This window comes from Pan troglodytes, chromosome 13 (genome assembly GCF_028858775.2).
Source record: "Pan troglodytes isolate AG18354 chromosome 13, NHGRI_mPanTro3-v2.0_pri, whole genome shotgun sequence".
NCBI lineage: Eukaryota > Metazoa > Chordata > Mammalia > Primates > Hominidae > Pan > Pan troglodytes.
Window position 1 is genome coordinate 133,883,879 of NC_072411.2, and position 6,387 is coordinate 133,890,265.

Genomic DNA, 6,387 nt, shown 5'->3' on the forward strand with positions numbered 1-6,387 from the left:
CCTGGGTAACAATATGAGACCTCGTCTCTACAGAAAAAGTTAGCCAGGCATAGTGGCGCCTGCCTGTAGGGCCAACTACTAGGGAGGCTGGGGTGGGAGAATCGCTTGAGCCTGGGAAGTGGAGACTACAGTGAGCCATGACTGTGCCACTACACTCCAGCCTGGGCAACACAGCAAGACCCTATCTATATACATGCATACATGCGCGTGCACACACACACACACACACTCACACACACACATAATTTAAAGTGATTACTTGAGCCAAAGTGAGGGCAGCTGCCTGATAGATTCAGACCCAAGCAACGTTGGATATGAGTTCTTTGACCTTTGTTAGAAGCGGGTTTTTGTTTTATTTATTTATTTATTTATTTTTGAGACATCCTTTCTCTGCCGCCCCGTCTGGAGCACAGTGGTGCCATCTCAGCTCACTGCAACCTCCGCCTCCCAGGCTCCAGCAATTCTCATGCCTCAGCGTTTTGAGTAGCTGGGATTACAGGCATGCACCACCACACCCAGCTAATATTTTGTATTTTTAGTAGAGATGGGGTTTTACCATGTTGGCCAGGCTGGTCTGGAACTCCTGACCTCAAGTTGATCTCCCCGCCTCAGCCTGCCAAAGTTCTGGGGTTACAAGCGTGAGCCATCACGTCCGGCCTGCTGGCTCATTTTAATGTCACTCTGGGCCTGATAACTGAAAAGGACTCAGATTCCTCAGATAAAAGCTCTTTTCTTCTCTCACCTGTTTCTTTGGGTTTTCATTTACAAAGCTTCCTGTGTCATGTAAAACTTATATAAAATAAATGTGAGGCCAGGGTGGCCTCACATTCTCTGCCTCAGCCTCCCAAGTAGCTGGGATTACAGGCACCCGCCACCACGCCCTGCTAATTTTTTTTTTTTTTTTTTTGAGATGGAGTTTCGCTCTTGCTGCTCAGGTTGGAGCGCAATGGCGCAATCTTGACTCACCACAACCTCCACCACCCGGATTCAAGCGATTCTCCTGCCTCAACCTCCCGAGTAGCTGGGATTACCAGCATGCGCCACCACGCCCCGCTAATTTTGTATTTTTAATAGAGATGGGGTTTTTCCATGTTGGTCAGGCTGGTCTCAAACTCCCGACCTCAGGTGATCCGCCTGCCTTGGCCTCCCAAAGTGCTGGGATTACAGGTGTGAGCCACCGCGCCCGGCCTTTTTTGTATTTTTTGTAGAGACGGGGTTTCACCATGTTGGCCAGGCTGGTCTTGAACTTCTGACCTCAGGAGATCCACCCCCCCAGGCCTCCCAAAGTGCTGGGATTACAGGCATGAGCCACCATGCCCAGCCTCTTCTGTGAATTTTAAAAATTGTTTTCGTGTGCCTGTAGTCCCAGCCACTTAGGCTGGAGTGTTTAGTGTTTCCATGGATGAATTTGAAAACAAACGAGCCCAGGCGTGGGGGCTCACACTTGGAATCCCAGCACTTTGGGAGGCCGAAGTGGGTGGATCACTTGAGACCAGGAGTTCAAGACCAGCCTGGCCACCATGGTGAAATCCTGTCTCTACTAAAAATATAAAAATTAGCCAGGCTTGGTGGCCTGCGCCTGTAATCCCAGCTACTTGGGAGGTTGAGGCAGGAGAATCGCTTGAACCCAGGAGGCGGAGGTTGCAGTGAGCTGAGATCGCACCACTGCACTCCAGCCTAGGCAGAAAGAGCAAAACTCTGTCTCAAAAAAAAAAAAAAAAGAAAAGAAAAGAAAACAAACGTCAGAGGCATTATTTGTAACTTACTGTAGATATTTCAAAACAATCCTTGGCTACTACTTAGAAGTTACAGAAATAGACCGTTTGGTCACTGGCTGATTAAAATGGAAAAGACAAAGGTTTTCCAGGGGAAACAAAAAGAGGCAAGGAGTCTCAACTGAGCGCTCAAGAAAGAGTGTGTGTTATTGAGGAGTGACTGGGAGTTGGGGGCCTTGCCTGGACACTGTCCAAATCCGGGGAAGTGTTCTGGGGGGCAGATGAGTGGGCTCTTCAGTTCACCAGCTGGTTCTGTCTTGGAGGCTATTCCCAACAGACACATTTGCTTGGAGAGGGGCCACATTGGCCACCCTGCTTCCTGCAATTCTGTTTGTGCCCAAACAGTATGAGTGTGTTGTCCCAATGTGGGTGCGTCCCTGTGCAGCACTGCTGTGTTGCCAGGCAACCCAGTGTGTGTCCCCTTAGAATTCTCTCTACTCCTGGAGTCTAACGCAGAGCTGGCATGGCTGGCATCCAGGGCTGCGGCCACCCCGACCTGATCAGTCTGGGGTAGCCTCTGCCCTCCAGTCGTAGGGTGCACAAAAGCCCGGGAGGTGTGGCTGGGGACCTGACACACTGCTGCCTCTGGAGATTGTGGCTGAAATGGGAAGTTTCCATTTGGCTCTGTGTGTGTGTGTGTGTGTGTGTGCGCACGTGCGCTCGTGTGCGCTCTGTGTCTGAGTGTTGGACTGTTCAAGGCTCTAGCAGGACCTGGCTCATGGCTGAGAATTTAGGGAGTGGAGCTTGCCCTTCCAGGGCGATTGTCCCTCTCTGGGGGCCAGCTTTGGGCATTGGGTGGATTTGGCCACAGTGACAGCATTTGCTCTTTTTTTTTGAGACAGAGTCTCACTCTGTCACCCAGGCTGGAGTGCAGTGGCATGGTCTCAGCTCACTGCAACCCACCACCTCCCGGGTTCAAGCAATTCTCCCATCTCAGCCTCCCAAGTAGCTGGGACTACAGGCACCCACCACCACACCCGGCTAATTTTTGTATTTTTAGTAGACACGGGATTTCACCATATTGGTCAGGCTGGTCTCGAACTCCTGACCTCAGGTGATCCACCCGCCTCAGAATCCCAAAGTGTTGGGATTACAGGTGTGAGCCACTACGCCCGGCCTTGAGGGTAATTCTTTTTTTTTTTTTGCTCCAGACAGAGTTTCGCTCTTGTTGCCCAGACTGGAGTGCAATGGCGCCATCTCAGCTCACTGCAACGTCTGCCTCCCAGGCTCAAGTACCTGGGATTACAGGCATGCACCACCACGCCCCGGCAATTTTTTTTTTTTTTTTTTTTTTTTTTGAGACGGAGTCTTGCTCTGTCGCCCAGGCTGGAATGCAATGGCTTACTGCAAGCTCCACCTCCCGGGTTCACGCATTCTCCTGCCTCAGCCTCCTGAGTAGCTGGGACTACAGGCACCCGCCACCACGCCCGGCTAATTTTTTGTATTTTTAGTAGAGACGGGGTTTCACCGTGTTAACCAGGATGGTCTCGATCTCCTGACCTCGTGATCTGCCCGCCTCGGCCTCCCAAAGTGCTGGGATTACAGGCGTGAGCCACCGCGCCCGGCAGCCTTCTCATTCTTCTTGCAGGAATCTTTTAAATTCGTTATTTGGAACCAGCACGAAGTGTCTTGGTACCAAGTGTAGTGATCACTCAAGACAAAAATGAAATAGACTGGAAATGTGGCCAGGCCAACTTGTATGTTCCAAAAACAGGTTCTGAAAGGAATTTTTGTTTTTCGAGACAGGGTCTCACTGTCGCCCAGGCTGGGGTGCAGTGGTGCAATCACAGCTCACTGCATCCTCGACCTCTGGACTTTAGTGACTCTCCCACCTACAGCTTCGTGCCACCACGCCAAGCTAATTTTTTTATTTTTTGTAGAGACGGGGGTCTTCCTATGTTCCCCAGGCTGGTCTTGAACTCCTGGCCTCCAGTGATCCTCCCGCCTCGGCCACCCAAGGTGCTGGGATTACAGGCGTGACTCACTGTGCTCAGCCCTGAAAAGAATATTTTTTTAAACAAGTTTAAAAATAACATATTTTGAACAGTGAAAGCAACATCTTTGAAATAATCACAGAACTTTCTAGGATTATTCCTTTGAAGTTCTGTTCTATTTTGATTTTTAAAAGATCTCTCTCAAGACTGCAGAGGTGCAAACAGGTTCAGGAAGAGCAGCTGACCCCCTCCTGCAGCACAGGAGGAAGGAGACAGAGCAGATCCGGGGCTGCAAGCGGCTTCCCGAGGGTCCCCGCGGCCGCATCCTGCGGAGGGGTTCCAGTGTTTCTGTTTATATCTGTGTGTCTCTGGGTGTGTCTCCCTCTGGGTTGTGCACTAGCAGGCTCTGGGCGTGTCCCATCTAACAGCAGCTCAGCCAGGAGGTGGTTCATCGCTGCAGGGAAATTCCAGAGGGCCGCTCCTGCCACAACTGCGGTGAGACATAATTTCCTTGGGAGGAAACCAGTTCTCAGCAGCCAGAAATGAAACAGTTTCCACTCTGGGAGGGCGCAGGAGGGTGTGGCTGCAGGCGGGGCAGAGCTGCCCGCCTGGAGAGCCTGCTGGCCGGCCTGGCTCCCTGAAGCCTCCAGTCACAGTTTAAATTTAGACCTTCTATTCTGGTCCGTGCTGCTCACGCCTCACCCCGTGGCCACCGGTCAGGCAGTTTCCCCGAGCACAAGTGTGCTCCGGAGGGACAGAACACGCAGGAGGTAAACGGTGTCCTGACCTTCGTTCTGTGGTGGTGTGGAATTGTGAAGTGGAATGGAAGAAAGACCAAGGCCAGAAAAATCCTCCACCCTAACAAATTTCAGAACCAGGGACCCCATGTGCACGCGCCCCACTAACCTCACAGACAGAAACATGCTTGTCCTACAGCCGTTTGTGGAGAGTCAGCCACGTGAGCCACCAAGACTCGGTCCCCCTTCACGGTCTGGTGGAAATTCAGACAAGAAGAGGGCTGATTAGTGAGCAGGAAGAGAGTGCCTGTTCAGGGCAACTTGAATCTATGCCTGGAGGCAGGGGCCAGGGCGGGGAGGGAGTAGGCCAAGGGCTGTGAATCCCAGCACTTTCAGAGGCCGAGGCGAGAAGCTTGCTCAAGCCCAGGAGTTCGAGGCCAACCTAGGCAACATAGCGAGACCCAATCTCACAAAAAATACAAAAATTAGCCAGGTGTGGTGGCACACACCTGTGGTCCCATCTACTGCAGATGCTGAGATGGGAGAATCGCTTGAGCCTAGGATCATGTGCCCCACTCACTTCACAGACAGAAATAGGCTCGTCCTGCTGCAGTGAGCTGAGATTGCACCACTGCACTCCGGCCTGGGTGACAGAGCAAGACCCTGTCTCAATCTATATATATAAACAAAGTTAGCAAAATCTATGAGAATTAAGGCCTGCTTTACCCTAAAAATTCTTTTTTAAAAATCATACACGCTGGGCGCGGTGGCTCACCCGTGTAATCCGAGCACTTTGGGAGGCCAAGGCAGGTGGATTGCTTGAGTCCAGGAGTTGGAGAGGAGCCTGGGCAATATGGTGAAACCCCGTCTCTAACAAAAAAAAATACAAAAAATAGCTGGGCGTGGTGGTCTGCGCCTGTAGTCCCAGCAACTCCGAAGGCTGAGATAGGAGGATCCCTTGAGCCTGGGAGGTGGAGGTTGCAGTGAACGGAGATCATGCCACTGCACTGCAGCCTGGGTGACAGGGTGAGACCATGTCTCAGAAAAAGAAAAAAGAAAAAGAAAAAAAATCATATAACCATAATTCCTATAATTTCCACTTCATTCTGTTCCCTGCACAAATGCCCCTGCCCTGACCCTCCAAATCAGTCCCCGCCTCTCACTGCCCCTCATCCTGCTTCATGTTCTCCCCAGTGGCACCATCATCTGACAGTAGCACACATCCATGTGTCTTAGCACTTCCTCCCCCAGAATGCAAGATCCAGGAGAGCAGGGACTTGGCTTTGCTCGCTGCTACGTCCCCGGTTCCTAGAGAAGTTACCTGTATTAACCAAACACTTACTATATACCAGGTGTTGTTAAACATTTCAAATGGGTTTTCTAATTTTATCTTCATGATAACCTGTGAGGTTTTTACCCAAGTAGGAAAAGGAAGCCGGGAGAAGTTGAGGATCCTGTTCAAGGACACACAGGGAACCCGGGCAGTCTGTGCTGGCGTGTGTGCCCTTGGCCACTTCACTGACTGGGTGCCCTTTCCACCCAGCCCTGCACATGCTCTGCGAGGGAAACCACCTCTCTTACTCTCTCACTCAGCCCTTGCTGAGCTCCCTAGCCTGTCTCAGGAAGGCTGAGCCAAACCCCTAGCCCCTGCCGCCCCCACCCCCAACCATCCTGGCCAGTGCCTGGGAAGAGGTGCCTTCGTGGTGAAGGGATCCAGAATGTACACATGTCCCCAACTTATGATTTTTTGACTTTACAACGGTGTGAAAGTGAGCTGCATTCAGTAGAGACCACACTTCAAGCTTTGAATTTTGATCTTTTCCCGGACTGGAGATACTGTCAGTGATGAAGCCACAGGAGCCACAGCGCTGGGTGAGCACCGCACTCTGCGGTGGGCGTGCTGCCCAAGGATTCTGATTTCTTTCCTTCCTTCCTTCCTTC

At 51.5% G+C, this 6,387-nt stretch overlaps 1 long non-coding RNA gene across 1 annotated transcript; it reads right to left on the reverse strand.

Annotated features, from left to right (window-relative positions):
* Positions 1–3,119: 3,119 nt before the first annotated feature.
* On the reverse strand, positions 3,120–6,033 carry LOC129143439 (uncharacterized). Its single transcript, XR_008546877.1, has 3 exons — positions 5,222–6,033; positions 4,616–4,700; positions 3,120–3,771 (listed from the first exon to the last, which is right to left on the reverse strand). It is a non-coding gene; the product is annotated as an uncharacterized LOC129143439 (long non-coding RNA).
* Positions 6,034–6,387: the final 354 nt, after the last annotated feature.